We start from the raw sequence: 16,557 nt of genomic DNA on the forward strand, positions 1-16,557 counted from the left end.
GAAATTACTACGTCAAATACGTGAACTGCGCAGCACCAAATATTTAACGATCATTACTGTTAGAGATAATGCTTTGATAATATGGACGTAATCTTGGATCTGAACTGTTGTCATCTCACACATTTCAACAATAAGCAAGAAAAGTCTTGCATTGTTATAAAAAATCGTTATGAACATATTTCAGACACGTACAAATAAAATTTTATTGCTGGTATTTACATATGATGTGAATTATTAAACATCCGGGTCATATAGACCCAAGGCACACAAGTCTAACAAATTAACTTGTAACAAAGGGGAGAAAACCTATTTTTTCATTGGAACCTTAAGCTACATGGAATGCATAGGGAAACAATGTCATTAAGTTTCGAGCACGTATAAAAACCTTATGTAAGGAGAAATTTTTTCTGGATCATATTGACCCAAAGATAACAACAGACTTAATAACTACGTGAATGTACAATAACAGGAAGTAGTGTCGGAAAGCAGAACTGAAATGGCTTACAAGCATACAGTTAGGAAAGATAGGGAAGCGTTTGCGGTATCTTGGTTTCTATATTTTGTACAGAGTGGGTTTTCAATGTATAACCTCATATCATCCTGAAACTTGACCCGCAACAAATAATCTTCAGCAAATTGGGACCACAAGGTCGTTGTAGCGAGAATGCATACCGTAACATTCAAAAAATAAACAGCAGATAAAATTCGCTTGGCTCTTTCTTAAGAGACCGTCTCCACTCTTTCAAAACTATGTAATCGGTACACCATAGTTGCTCAAATTCAAAGAAATAATATCGAAGGCAATTGAGGGATTTTTACCACACAAATTAATGACAAATCGTACAGATCCTTTACCGTACACAAAACAGATCAAAACATTGTAACAAAAGCAACGAGAAAAGCATGTCAATTTTAAAGGAATGATGGTTCCCCATTTCGAGCGATGTTTTACAGAAGCTCGAAACTTAACACAGAAATCATCATTTTCATATTTTCCAAAAATTAGTTCTTTCTCGAAATCTGACAGAAAATCCAGAGAGATTCTATTCGTATGTACGAGGGTTGCCCAGAAAGTAATGCGTCGCATTTTTTTCATCAACAATTCTTTATTGAATACAATGAGAATTTCATACACGAATGAACGGTGTTTTATCTGCTCACCCTATTTTGCCACGTAACCTCCTTCCCTTTCTATGGCCTTCCTCCAGCGTGTATGCCCTGCTAGTACCAAGTCTTGTCCTGGTGGCGAAGCCAGTGCTACACTGCGTGAATCACTTCCTTTGCTGATTGACAGATGCAGCGCCAACTGCCGAGTCGTAATGCTTCTGTCCTCGCGAATGACATCAGCCCGCTGCAACATGTCAGGTGTGACAGCCGTGGATGGTCTCCCCAACCGCTGCAAATCGTGGAACTCCGCCGAACCGCTTTCTGATGACCTTACTTTCCGTGCCCATTGACTAACTGTATATCTGTCGACAGCAGATGTTCCATAGACTTTGCACAACCGTTTGTGCATGTTCCCCACAGTTTCTTTCTCTGCAGCGATAAATTCAATGAGGCACGTTGCTTGTAACGTACGTCACGTGCATACACGATTTTGTAACCGTCCTGCAGCTACGCCATCTGTAAGAAGTGACGAAAACTTGGTACGCTCACTCCGAAGAGTTCAAATAATACATACGTAACGTTTCACATTCATAGCATTGTTTTCGATTGAGAAAAAGAATACTTTCTGGTCAACCCTCGTTAAAGACACCAGCGGAAAGACACAATCAAAAAACACTTTAACTGTATGATAGCAATGGGTAATATTACTGATGACAGTGCCACTAAAGTGGAGTTATTACACACGATTTTCCGAAATTCCTTCACCTCCAGTCCCTTCCCTTCCCAGCCATCCTTCGGCGCTCCCCCCACCTCATCCCCTTTTCTCTCCTCTCCTCCTCGCCTCCTTCTCTTCCTTCCCTCCCTTCCCCTTCCCCCTTCTTCCCATTTCCCTTGTCCCCCCATACCATGCAGATCCTACCAGGTTTTTATTCAGTATCAGTATGCTACGTTAGTGTTGTGTTTCGGTGCCATTTCACAGTGTCATCTATTGATGTGGGTTTTAATTGTGTTCTCGACATGTTTATTGTCCATGACAGTTCCTTGCTACGCCGGACGTCATGCTGCTGGTTTACTCGTTCTACGGACTTTTATGCTCCCGCCGTACTTTTCCTGGTGCCTTTTAATGTAGTGTGTGGTTTTTTTGTGTAACATACTTTTTTAGATTTTTATCTCCGATTTACAGTCACCGCTTTGTTTGTCTTATTTGTTTCTGTTCTGCCTTTTTTGTTTCTATATTCCGCCATGTTAGCTCCTTTATATTGTTTTCAAATGTCTTTCTGTCTATTTATGTCTCTTGATTGAAGAGCAGCGCTTACGCTGCTGCCAGCCCGCCCCTGATGGGCAATGAAAATGACAATAAAGAAAAAAAAAATCCTTCACCAAAGAAGACTAAGTAAATGTTTCAGAAGGCTAATCGAAAACAACTGTTGACATGAGTAACCCAGAAGTACTCGTAGATATCTCCTCTGTATCGAAGCAGCTTATATCATTCAATAGAGGGAATACTTCTGGTCCAGATTGTATGCCAGTTAGATTACTTTCAGAGTATACTGATACAGTAGTATACAGCCGCTTGCTTAACGAAAAACCCGTACCAAAAGACTGGAAAGTAGCACATGTCACATCGTCACTCAAGGAACGAAATAGGAGGTATCCACTGAATTAAACATCCATATCACTGAAGTCAATTTCCAGCAGGATTTTGGAACAAATAGTGTGTTAGAACATTGCGGATGACCTCGAAGAAAACGATCTGTTGACACACAGCACAGATTCAGAGAATATCATTTTTGTGAAACACAACTAGCTCCTAATTCACACAGAATAATCGGTATATATTATAAAAGTAAGTGTACAATGTGCGTGCCGCTAAAACTCAGAAACGAGTCCTGGCACCATCAAGGGAGTTACATGGTGTGGTAGCCCCATTCATGAAGAAGGTTCTAGTTTGTACTGAAGGGCGTGGTTTTGAAGATACAAGGGCTAGGAAGTTTCGCCTTATAGAAATTTCTAGAACATTCCAGAACATTCGAGACTATTCGAGAGTATTCCACAATATTCCAGAATGTTCCGGAACGGTCCACAACGATCCGGCATGCTTTGGAATGTTCGTGAATCATCTGGAACTTTCTGGAAGATTCCAGAATATTCGAGAACATCCAGAAACATCCCAGATCACTGTGGAACATTTCATAATGCTCTCCAATATTGTGGAGTGTTTTGGAACACTGTGGACCATTCGAAGCATTTTTGGTATGTTCTGGAATTCGCTACTGTCGGGGCTACCCAACGGTAGGGGTATATAAAGCAAGAAAGACCCGTCGTGGTTTCGAATGTCAGTTCCTTATCATTGGCGAAGCGAGGAACCGAAAAAGTAGTTCTGTGAGTAAATAAAAACAAACAGTGAAGTGCGAGTAGTGAAAGTGCTACAGTGACTGAATGTAAATCGAAAATACGGAGAGAAAAGTGTGTAAAGTGTACTTAACATTATTTGTTAACAAAAAGTTGATTTGATATATATTTTATAAAATGCCCAAACGTACAAGATCAGGATATCTTACAAGTTCTCTCGCAAAACGGCGAAAACAAAAAGAACAACTGAAAAACGAAAGAGACGAAGAGCGCGAAGAACGTTTAAATTTCCAGCGAACGAGAATGAGCACGGTGAGAAGCAGAGAAACCGAAGAACAACGAAATAAACGAATTGGAGAATCAAGAACTGGACACAATTTTATAATAAAAGAGTAACAACTCAAGCCAGCCATGAAAATATCACCCTACGAGAAACGCGGACGAGGACAAGCAAGAAGTGCAACCTAACAAATAAAGCATTCCACTACGAGTCAACCAAAGAATATAAAAAACACAAAAACTTCGTAATCAGAATAATGAATAACATCTGACAATCTTGTAACGCGAAAAAATTCAGTGGAAAAATATCAGGTTTCTGTTGCATGAATGGAAAAATTCGGTTACCATCACAGGAAGCATCTCCGCAGGAATTTTTACATTTCACGACCGGTAAAACTCCAGAATCGAAACACTTTCTTCAGAATATGAAAGCATACAACGCCTGCTTCCAAATGGCTTCTTTCGGTGTCACCTCTATCGACGATAACAGAGATGAAATCAATTATGTTTTTCCCATCCAAGAACACATCTATCATAACATGGGATCATTTCTACCATTACCCAACGAAGGGCATAAGTTTCTGCAAGTATATTTCATCGGAAATGAAGAAACAGAAATTGATCAACGGTGCACAAATATCAGTTAATTGAGACGAGAAGTAGTCCAAGAGGTACAGAGGATCTTACACACGTTCACATATTCGAAACAGCACTAAACCGAATGATGTCTGATGACTATAAATTTATAATTCGAAACGACAAAATACCACCCGGAGAACCGAACGTCGATTTAATACACCTCAGATAGACGAAGTCGCCATAATAATTGTGGACAATGAAAACACAAGCCGTGACGTAGTTGTACAATGAAGAAGAGGAGGACCACAACGCACTGCAGAGACACACCGTTCATACGATGCCCTCGAATATCCATTAATAATTCTGCACGGATAGGACGGATGCAATTTTAATGTGAAACAAATCCAACCAGAAACTGGCGTAGAAACAAACAAAAAGTAATTCCAGGAACTTCTACGCTTACCACTTAATGATCAGACACAGTGAAACATACAACCCCATTCTCAACAGTCACTGCTTATTCCAATTCCTGGTAGATATATATGCAAAAGTAGAAGCAAAACGGATGCCTTACATGAGATTGAATCTGAAGAAATTACGCACAGAAGAACACATCCACCTTCTACATGCAATCACAAATTCGGAAACATTGACGACATTGGAAAAATGGTAATCATACCTTCATCATACATAGGAAGTCTGAGACACATGCACGAATACACCCAAGATGCCATGAGCTACATAAGCAAATATGGACGACCTGACCTCTTCATAACATTCTCATGCAACTCATCGTTGTCAGAAATCAAAGAACATCTAAGATGCGGGCAAGCCCCCATGCATCGACACGACATAATAGGTCGAATTTTCCGACAGAAACAAATGAGATTTATTGAATTCATCGCAAAATACCACATCTTTGGAGCCGTTAGATGCTGGATGTACACATTCGAATGCCAAAAACGAGGACTGTCTCATTCACACGATCTCACATGGCTACGCGACAGAATTCATCCCACGGATATCGACAAAATCATCCAAGATGAATTTCCCAGTCCACAAGAAGATTTGGAACTGTACGACATAGTAGTGGAAAACATGGTTCACGGCCCATGCGGGCCATTAAATCCCAATTCGCCATGTATGAGTGATGGAAGATGTACAAAAAAATACCCAAAACCATACTTGGACGAAACACAAACCGCAGTTTATGGCTATCGCAAGTACTGAAGGCGATCATCCAAAAACGGTGGCTTCACAGAAAAAAATTGAATACGAGGCAGCGAAGAACTGGGAATAAATAATCAGTGGGTAGTACCATATATCACACTATTTTCCAAACTGTTCCAAACACAAATAAACGTAGAATACTGCAATTCACTGAAATCTATCAAATATTACTACAAGTATGTGTACAAAGGCACTGACAGGACAGTATTTCGAACAGCCAAAAACAGCAAACAACGAAACAGAAACGACGAGCTCCTCATGTACCAAATGGAGAGACACATCAACACTACCAAGGCAGCGTGACAGATTTTCGGTTTTCCCACATAAGAATGCGAACCAACTGTACAACATCTTGCAGTACTTTTGGAGAATGGACAGACAGTTTACTTCACAAAAGACACCGTCAGGAAAATTGCAACCGAACCACCTCAGAACATAACATTAGCAGCTTTTTAGCAAGTGTGCCAAGTACATCCATTCGCTAAAACATTGCTATATGGCGATGTCCCTGTCTACTATACGTGGAACACAACAAGAAAAATCTTCCAACGACGAAAACAAGGAATTCCAGTGGAGGATCATCCAGGAATCATGAAAACTGACGAACTGGACCGAGTATACACCGTACTTCCGAAAAACGCTGAATGTTTCTATCTCCAGATGTTGCTACACGAAATACAGGGACCAACAGGTTTTACAGGTCTCAAGACTGTTGAAGATTACCCATACCAGACGTACAGAGAAGGATACCAACGCTTAGGACTGCAGGAAAACGAAAATCACTACCAAATAACACTAAAAGAAGCCCCACTCACAGCCTTAGCTGAAGAAATGAGAGACTTAAACGCCATAATTCTAACTACATGTAACCAGTCGAATCCTAAACAGCTATGGGATTCCTTAAAAGAGAGTACGAGTGATGATATACTGTACCATATCCGACAAGCTCATCTTGAACTGACCATCCAATTCAACTACGACACTTCAATGAAACACTCATCCGCTTAGAAGATAAATGTTTAGCAATAAACAACCAGACCCTGGTACAACTTGGGATGCAAGGACCGCGAAAATATGCTATCAGTGTGCTAAACTTAGAAATTACAAATTAAATAAGCTGCAACATTAACGAACTACACTGGTGTCCAAAATTAAAGCAACAGACAGACATTTTGCAATGTTTCGTTTATTTTGCCAAAAAACGGTATACACAGTTGACGGTGAGGTACAAACAATGTGAAGAATACAGAACGAAAACAACTGCAACATATAAAATGGTAGACAAAAATGTTTTTAATTTTTTCCAACTTAATGGAATTGCCCACACATTCCGACAACTGATTAACGTGCTCCGTATGGAATGTGACCGCCTGTGGCAGCAATACAGGCCTGACGGCGACTGGGCATGCTGTGAACGATGTCATCAGTCTCATGTTGAGGCAATAACACCTATTCGTCCTGCAGATCTCCTCGCAAGTCTTGGAGAGTGGCTAGTGGATGCTAACGTGATGCAATGCGTCTTCCTAGTGAACACAGATATGTTGTATGGGGTTCAAATAGGGAGAGCAAGCAGGCCTCGCCACCCGCACAATACCTTCCGTTTGCAAGAAAACATCAACCAGCCTTGCTCTATGAGGGAGACCATTATCGTCCATCAATACGCTATCTGGGCTGACAGCACCTCGCAACACTCCCACATGAGGTCCCAAGATTTCGTCACGATACCGGACAGCAGTTAAACCATGCTGATTCACCTGTACAATTTCATAAAGAGGTGTTCGAGTGCTCACAATAATTGCTGCCCATACCGTTAGGGATCCTCCTCGATATCAGTCTCTTTCCACAATGTCTAGGTCGCGAAATCGTGTTCCACGTTCCCTCCAGATGCTAATCCGTGGAGAATCACTCTCCCAATCAAATCGGGACTCATCTATGAAAAAACACTTCGTCCACTGTTCTACCGTCCAGGTGGCATGTTAACTCCACTTTAGACCTTCCCTTCTGTGAAGACGCGTTAGAGGAACACATACATCAGGTCTTCGACAGTAAAGGCCACTCTGCTGAAGCCCTCTGTACACAATTTGCCTCGATACAACATTGCGGTCTCAGGCGTCTTGTCACGGTCCGCACGGCTCCTCCCTCGGGCATGGGTGTGTGTGTTGTCCATAGCGTAGGTTAGTTAAAGTTAGAGTAAGTAGTGTGTAAGCTTATGGACCTATGACCTAAGCAGTTTGGTCCAATAAGGTCTTACGACAAATTTACAATTTTTACCTCGATACAACATGTCCGGTGGATGCTGCCAGGTCAGATGCCAGTTGCCATACAGTACTAAGGTGGTACCGTTGTGCCCTTACAGCCAAATAACGGTCCTCTCTTTCTGATGTCACACGTGGTTGGCCCTCCTCTGGTCTTCGGGATTCACCTTCGGTTTCCATAAACTGTCTCCACATTCGAGAAACAACAGAATGATTCACATGAAGCCATCGGGCCATATACGTTTGCGACTGTTCTTTCATTCTTCTTATGGCCCACCACATCTGAGAGTCTGGTAGGCGTTTCCTCTGTGCCATACTGCACAGTACGTGATTGTGTACACAACGATTGAGGATGTAGGATTACTCAGTAAACACTACCCCCTTTGATACGTGACCTGACGGCATCTTCCGTGCAGAACACAATCGTACGGACATCTGTTGACAGTTTGTGTGAATATGTCGTGAATCAGGCACAGGACGGGGAAACAGTGGTTTGTTGCTTTAATTTTGCTCACCAGTGTACTTCAGTACGTTACTCACAACAAACATCTCCTCAATGACAATCAAACGTAATTTACAACGTTATCACGGACCGGATCGATAGCAACACGGGCAGGAGTGTGTACCTGGACACACTAGTTGAAGCGGGAAAACGTTTCTAACAAATCTGTTGCTGGCGGAAATAAGAAGTCGCACTTGCACTGGCATCATCCGACATCGCAGCCACACTTATGGAAGCAGGACAAACTGCCCATTCCGCCCTACAACTACCGTTGAATATAGCCGAAGAACAATTCCCCGTATGTAAAATCTCAAGAGCATCTGGACCGGATGACCCTTTAAAGCAAGTTAAGATTATCTCCTCAGACGAATGCACAGAGGCACATAAAAAAGTCACTCGAATCCATGGACAGAACATTATAATACATGTGAGGAAACTCGGAAATGAACGGAGGAGCTCTACTCGTACTCTCAGATTTTCGACAAACACTTCCAGTTCACGGAGTCAACACCAGCAGACGAGATCAATGCATGCTTAAAAAAATCGCATCTCTGGCCACAAACACAAATTCTGCGACTAACAAAAAGTATGAGAGTTGAACTATAGAAAGACTAAAAAGAGCACATTTGACTCAACAACTTTTCCGCATAGGCGAAGGCACATGTCCTACTGACAGACGACCGGCCTCATTAAACTGAACAGTGATTTCTGCAACATAGCCACTACTGAAAAACAGCTCACCGACCAAATTTATGCAAACACTGTTCACAACTATGCCAAAGTGGACCGGCTACGTGAAAGGGCAATTTTGGCAACTAAACATAATACCGTCCACGATATCAACTTTAATAGTCAAAAGAAAATTCCCGGTGAAGAGAGAATATACAGATCGATCGACACGATGTAACTGTAGACCAAAATTTCTAAACTCTTTGCAGGTTCCAGGAATCCCATTACACTGTCTTCGGCTTAAAATTAGATCTCCGATCATACTACTTAGAAATCTCATCTCACCAAAACTATGTAATGGAACAAGGATGATCGTCAACAGCTGTCTAATAACATCTGTAAAGTACAAATAGCACACACTGTTTGTTCCTAGAGTACCACCGATCTATACTGAACTGCCATTCTAATTTAAGACTGCAATTTACAATCAAATTAGCTTACAGTTTTACAATTATCAAAATGCAAGGACTACCTTTAAAATATTGCGGCATCAGCCTCAAAGACTCCTGCTTCTCTCGCGGTTACCTATATGTAGCTTCCTCTCCAGTAGGAAATTCGAATTATTTGTTCATATTTACACACATCACCTCGGTTCCGAGAGTTCCAGAACCTGTACAGAAAATTGCAATAGAGATCAACATAAACATCATTTCACTCCTTTTATTGCTCATGAAAACCACACATTCCATGTTGTACCATCATACAGAGAGACCTTCAGAGGTGGTGGTCCAGATTGCTGTACACACCGGTACCTCTAATATCCAGTAGCACGTCCTCTTCCATTGATGCATGATTGTATTCGTCGTGGAATACTATCCACAAGTTCATCAAGGCATTGTTGGTCCAGATTATCGCACTCCTCAACGGCGATTCGGCCTAGATCCCTCAGAGTGTTGGTGCGTCACGTCGTCCATAAGCAGCCGTTTTCACTCTATCCCAGGCATGTTCGATAAGGTTCATGTCTGGAGAACATGCTGGTTACTCTAGTAGAGCGATGTCGTTATCCTGAAGGAAGTCATTCACACGTTGTGCACGATGGGGGCGCGAATTGTTGTCCATGAAGACGAATGCCTCGCCAATATGCTGCCGATATGGTTGTACTATCCTTTCCTGAGCGGTCCATTCGGCATGTTGTTGGGCCCATCTGTACCACGCTGCATGGTGTTGTTATTGCAAAGATGGACCTCACCACGGTCGTCGGGATTGAAGTTGCGCATCATGCAGCCTATTGCGCAAAGTTTGAGTCGTAACACGACGTCCCGTGGCTGCACGGAAAGCGTTATTCAACATGGTGGCGTTGCTGTCATGATTCCTCCGAGCCATAATCCGTAGGTAGCGGTCATACACTGTAGTTGTAGTTCTTGGGTGGCCAGAGCAAGTCATGTCATCGTCAGTTTCGGTCTCTCTGTATCTCCTCCATGTCCGAACAACATCGCTTTGGTTCACTCCGAGACGCCTGGATACTTCCCTTGTTGAGGGCCCATCCTGGCACAAAGTAACAATGCGGACGCGATCGAACAGCGGTATTGACCTTCTAGGCATGCTTGAACTACAGACAACACGAGCCGTGTACCTCCTTCTGGTGGAATGACTGGAACTGATCGCCTGTCGAACGCCCTAAGTCTAATGGGCGCTGCTCATAAATGGTTGTTTACCTCTTTGGGCGGGTTTAATGACACCTCTGAACAGTCAAAGGGGACTGTGTCTGTGATACAATACCCACACCCAACGTCTATCTTCAGGAGTTCAGGGAACCGGGGTGATGCAAAACTTTTTTTAATGTGTGTATCTCGTATAACAAAATGAAGAATGTTGTTTAGAAACAAGTATTGTAAGTAGTTTTATCTCTTATCCTTTAAAGTTCATCCTTTTACTCCAACTACCACAGAATCTCATATCAGCTTCCTGAGCGAAGTCGACCCCCCAGCTAATTAGTGATAACTCAAATTGATTCAATATCTGTAGAATTTCAGAATGCTTTTGACACCGTTCCTCACAAACGACTACTAATCGAAATGAGTGACTGTGGAATACCGTCTGATTTGTGTGACTCGATTCGTGATTTCCAATCAGAAAGGTCACAATTCATAGAAACTAATGAAAAGACATCTAATAAGACAGAAGTGATACGTGGCGTTCCCCAGGGAAGTGTTATAGGCCCTTTGTTGCTCCTAATCTATATAAACGACATAGCAGATAAATTGAGGAAATCTCTTAGGCTGCCTGCAGGTAATGCTGTCATTTACCGTCTCGTAGAGTCTCCAGAACGTCAAAACAAACTGCTAAACGATTTAGACAAGAGGACTGAGTGGTGCGAAAAGTGACAATTTATTCTAAACAATGAAAAGTGAGATGTCATCCTCGTGAGTACTAGCAGAACTCCGTTAAATTTAGGTTACACGGTAGATCACACAAACCTTATGTTTGTAAGTTTGATAGGGTCCTATAGTTCCATTTCATTATCATTTTATTTGAGTTCCAGTGCACTTTACATCTTACAGAACAATTGGCGTGTTTTCGTTGCTAAACTTCGTACCAGAGAATATTGAGCCATGACTCAATCTATCCGTAGCCTATTTCTTTCTACGATTTGCAAGCGTCATATGGCTGTTATGTTGGTTCTTTTCAGACTTGCAAATTCTTCTATAACGCCTCTATAAGTCTTCCATGTTTTTATATGTAACCTAGCTGATGACTATGATTCCATAAAATGTTTATCCCTTGTTCTCCTACTCCAAAACTCTCTGGCATGCGTGAGTGAATGGATGTGGGTGTGTTTCATTTTGCTGTAGGGTGGTTTAGTCTGCTGCTGGGAATTAGCGGTGGTCTTACAGAATGGCCAACCCTTGTAGTTTTCAGGTAGGCAAAGAGGTTTGTTCCCCTTGTGTGAACGTTACCAGTGTTAGGTTGGTGGCGGAAGCCTCACCTCTGGGTTTCGTCACCACGGGGTTGCGTGGGAGAAACTTTAGTGTGAGATGGGCAGTCTGCTTCTAGCTCTCCAAGGGTCTGCAGCCGAGGTCTCTTAGAAGAAGCGAAAGCTGATTTAACCGCGTGGCGCGTTGTCTCATAGCGAGAAGGAAGCTTTTAGTTTTGGCCTCGTGTTTTGTCTTAAAGATTGTTTTACTAGGTTTCAGCAAGGAATGCAAGGCTTCTGCAGACTTTCAGTTTGATTCCGAATGCAGACTTTGGTCTGTAAGAAGAACGTAGTACAAAGGTGTTGCATATTTTGAAGCGATTTCACGTAGGAAGTGCGCCCTCTGCTCAGTGTAAATGTTTGTGTGCCTCCAACTGCGTGTGGATGCATTCTAATATTTTCCGAATCTTGATGATTTTTGCCTCTTTGTGAATTTTCTCTGTTTCATTACTATATGTCTGTTGGAAGCCCTCGACGTGGGTTGATATTAGTTTGCTGGCCCTCTGCCATTACCCTTTGTCTATTCAAAGGTGTCCTCTGTAAAATGTTAATTGTTCACAACTGCGTGGTTTAATATTGCTAAAATTTGGCCACGGTACGTAGAAATTGTGTCTCCGCGAACCACGTGGCCACACAAGTTAACTGTGAGCCTAACTTTCCAGTGGCCCCCTGCCTCTGTCCTAGAGTTTATTTATTTATCTGATTTTGGAATATTAAATATATCCTGTCCGTATCATTCAATTGTATTTGTGGTTTGTGATTTCATGTTAAGCGCGTAAGCGTGTATATGTGGTCCTCGTTAAGGCTGTTTCTCCAAACCGAGGTTCAACTTTAAATGCATCCGTGATATTCATATTTACTCTTTTATTTAATCATCTCTCAACACAGCGGAACAAACCTCGTAGGTTCGTTGCATGTTGGTGTTGGGGCCGTCCTTTGACTGAATGTGGGGCTAAATGCGAGGATTAAACCTTTCCCGTTCCCCTCTAATTACGACCAAGATTCTAAATTAAGAGATTCTCTTGTGAATTGTATAGCGTTTCACAAACAATCTTACGTAGTTACCAGGCAACAGCAGCTATATAGATGTCTTATACCATTGTCTTAAGAAATAAATAATTTTGTTTCAAGTCTTATCCAGTGTGCCAATGTTACGCCTCCTTTACCTACGCCATTCACCTTATAGTTTCCTTGTTAGCCCATACATAGCGTTTCCAATCGCACAGGTCCAATAATTAGTGTTCCTATTTATTTAAAAGAAATTCTTTAGAATAGGTCTTGTTATCAGGAATGTTGCTGCAAGCTGCTCTTTTTCACAGCGTTCACGCACTTTTTACTTTAATATTTGACGCATGTGAAAAATCCCTGGATCATATTAATAATGCGTCACATTTTTATGACATTACAACGAATGTTCTTTTATGAGTGTTTTTCTAATGACTAAATTAATTATTTTTCCAACTCAATCGAACCTCTTGTTTATCGTGTGGCTAGCTTTTGTGGCGACCCAATCTTTTACTTTGATTTTAATGTCAGCTAGCGTTTCCAATTGCGTGTGGCTTTCATAGCCATCAGGATATGGCTCAGAGCTCCACTCACCTCATAAACACCACTTAAGCGCACGTCACTTACAAGTTCAACTAAATACTTAGGATTTACAGTGGTGAACAACCTAAAGTGGAGCGATCGCATAGATAACGTTCTGGGGAGGGCGAACCAAAGACTGCGTTTCGTTATCAGAACACTGCGAAGATGCAGTGGGTCTGCTGAAGAGACTGTCGAAAGTGTTCAAAAAAGGGTAGATCGTTTTCTATTATCTTGAAATACGGAGGAGAGCATCACGGACGTCAAAAGAGAGGTTGGGTGGCAATAATAACATTGGCGTGAGCAAAGTCATAGGATGGCGACATGCACATATACAGCTGACGGTATCATCGTGTACACAAGATATAAAAGAGCAGTGCATTGGCAGAGCTTCTCTCCGGTGATACACGTGAAAAGGTTTCCGACGTGATTATGGCCGTAAGACGGAAATTAAAGGAGTCTGAACATGGAATTGTAGTTGCAGCTAGACACATGGGACATTCCATTTCCGAAATATGTAGAGTATCCAATATTCGAAGATCCACAGTGCCGAGAGTGTTCCGACAAAACCAAATTTCAGGCATTACCTCTCACTGCGGACAACATCTACATCTACATCTACATCCATACTCCGCAAGCCACCTGACGGTGTGTGGCGGAGGGTATCTTGAGTACCTCTATCGGTTCTCCCTTCTATTCCAGTCTCGTATTGTTCGTGGAAAGAAGGATTGTCGGTATACTTCTGTGTGGGCTCTAATCTCTCTGATTTTATCCTCATGGTCTCTTCGCGAGATATACGTAGGAGGGAGCAATATACTGCTTGACTCTTCGGTGAAGGTATGTTCTCGAAACTTTAACAAAAGCCCGTACCGAGCTACTGAGCGCCTCTCCTGCAGAGTCTTCCATTGGAGTTTATCTATCATCTCCGTAACGCTTTCGCGATTACTAAATGATCGTGTAAGGAAGCGCGACGCTCTCCGTTGGATCTTCTCTATCTCTTCTATCAACCCTATCTGGTACGGATCCCACACTGCTGAGCAGTATTCAAGCAGTGGGCGAACAAGCGTACTGTAACCTACTTCCTTTGTTTTCGGATTGCATTTACTTAGGATTCTTCCAATGAATCTCAGTCTGGCGTCTGCTTTACCAACGATCAACTTTATACACTCCTGGAAATTGAAATAAGAACACCGTGAATTCATTGTCCCAGGAAGGGGAAACTTTATTGACACATTCCTGGGGTCAGATACATCACATGATCACACTGACAGAACCACAGGCACATAGACACAGGCAACAGAGCATGCACAATGTCGGCTCTAGTACAGTGTATATCCACCTTTCGCAGCAATGCAGGCTGCTATTCTCCCATGGAGACGATCGTAGAGATGCTGGATGTAGTCCTGTGGAACGGCTTGCCATGCCATTTCCACCTGGCGCCTCAGTTGGACCAGCGTTCGTGCTGGACGTGCAGACCGCGTGAGACGACGCTTCATCCAGTCCCAAACATGCTCAATGGGGGACAGATCCGGAGATCTTGCTGGCCAGGGTAGTTGACTTACACCTTCTAGAGCACGTTGGGTGGCACGGGATACATGCGGACGTGCATTGTCCTGTTGGAACAGCAACTTCCCTTGCCGGTCTAGGAATGGTAGAACGATGGGTTCGATGACGGTTTGGATGTACCGTGCACTATTCAGTGTCCCCTCGACGATCACCAGTGGTGTACGGCCAGTGTAGGAGATCGCTCCCCACACCATGAGGCCGGGTGTTGGCCCTGTGTGCCTCGGTCGTATGCAGTCCTGATTGTGGCGCTCACCTGCACGGCGCCAAACACGCATACGACCATCATTGGCACCAAGGCAGAAGCGACTCTCATCGCTGAAGACGACACGTCTCCATTCGTCCCTCCATTCACGCCTGTCGCGACACCACTGGAGGCGGGCTGCACGATGTTGGGGCGTGAGCGGAAGACGGCCTAACGGTGTGCGGGACCGTAGCCCAGCTTCATGGAGACGGTTGCGAATGGTCCTCGCCGATACCCCAGGAGCAACAGTGTCCCTAATTTGCTGGGAAGTGGCGGTGCGGTCCCCTACGGCACTGCGTAGGATCCTACGGTCTTGGCGTGCATCCGTGCGTCGCTGCGGTCCGGTCCCAGGTCGACGGGCACGTGCACCTTCCGCCGACCACTGGCGACAACATCGATGTACTGTGGAGACCTCACGCCCCACGTGTTGAGCAATTCGGCGGTACGTCGACCCGGCCTCCCGCATGCCCACTATACGCCCTCGCTCAAAGTCCGTCAACTGCACATACGGTTCACGTCCACGCTGTCGCGGCATGGTACCAGTGTTAAAGACTGCGATGGAGCTCCGTATGCCACGGCAAACTGGCTGACACTGACGGCGGCGGTGCACAAATGCTGCGCAGCTAGCGCCATTCGACGGCCAACACCGCGGTTCCTGGTGTGTCCGCTGTGCCGTGCGTGTGATCATTGCTTGTACAGCCCTCTCGCAGTGTCCGGAGCAAGTATGGTGGGTCTGACACACCGGTGTCAATGTGTTCTTTTTTCCATTTCCAGGAGTGTATGATCATTCCATTTTAAATCACTCCTAATGTGTACTCCCAGATAATTTATGGAATTAACTGCTTCCAGTTGCTGACCTGCTATTTTGTAGCTAAATGATAAGGGATCTATCTTTCTATGTATTCGCAGCACATTACACTTGTCTACATTGAGATTCAATTGCCATTCCCTGCACCATGCGTCAATTCACTGCAGATCCTCCTGCATTTCAATACAATTTTCCATTGTTACAACCTCGCGATACACCACAGCATCATCTGCAAAAAGCCTCAGTGAACTTCCGATATCATCCACAAGGTCATTTATGTATATTGTGAATAGCAACGGTCCTATGACACTCCCCTGCGGCACACCTAAAATCACTCTTACTTCGGAAGACTTCTCTCCATTGAGAGTGACATGCTGCGTTCTGTTATCTAGGAACTCTTCAATCCAATCA

The sequence above is a fragment of the Schistocerca nitens genome, chromosome 3 (assembly GCF_023898315.1).
Source record: "Schistocerca nitens isolate TAMUIC-IGC-003100 chromosome 3, iqSchNite1.1, whole genome shotgun sequence".
Lineage (NCBI taxonomy): Eukaryota > Metazoa > Arthropoda > Insecta > Orthoptera > Acrididae > Schistocerca > Schistocerca nitens.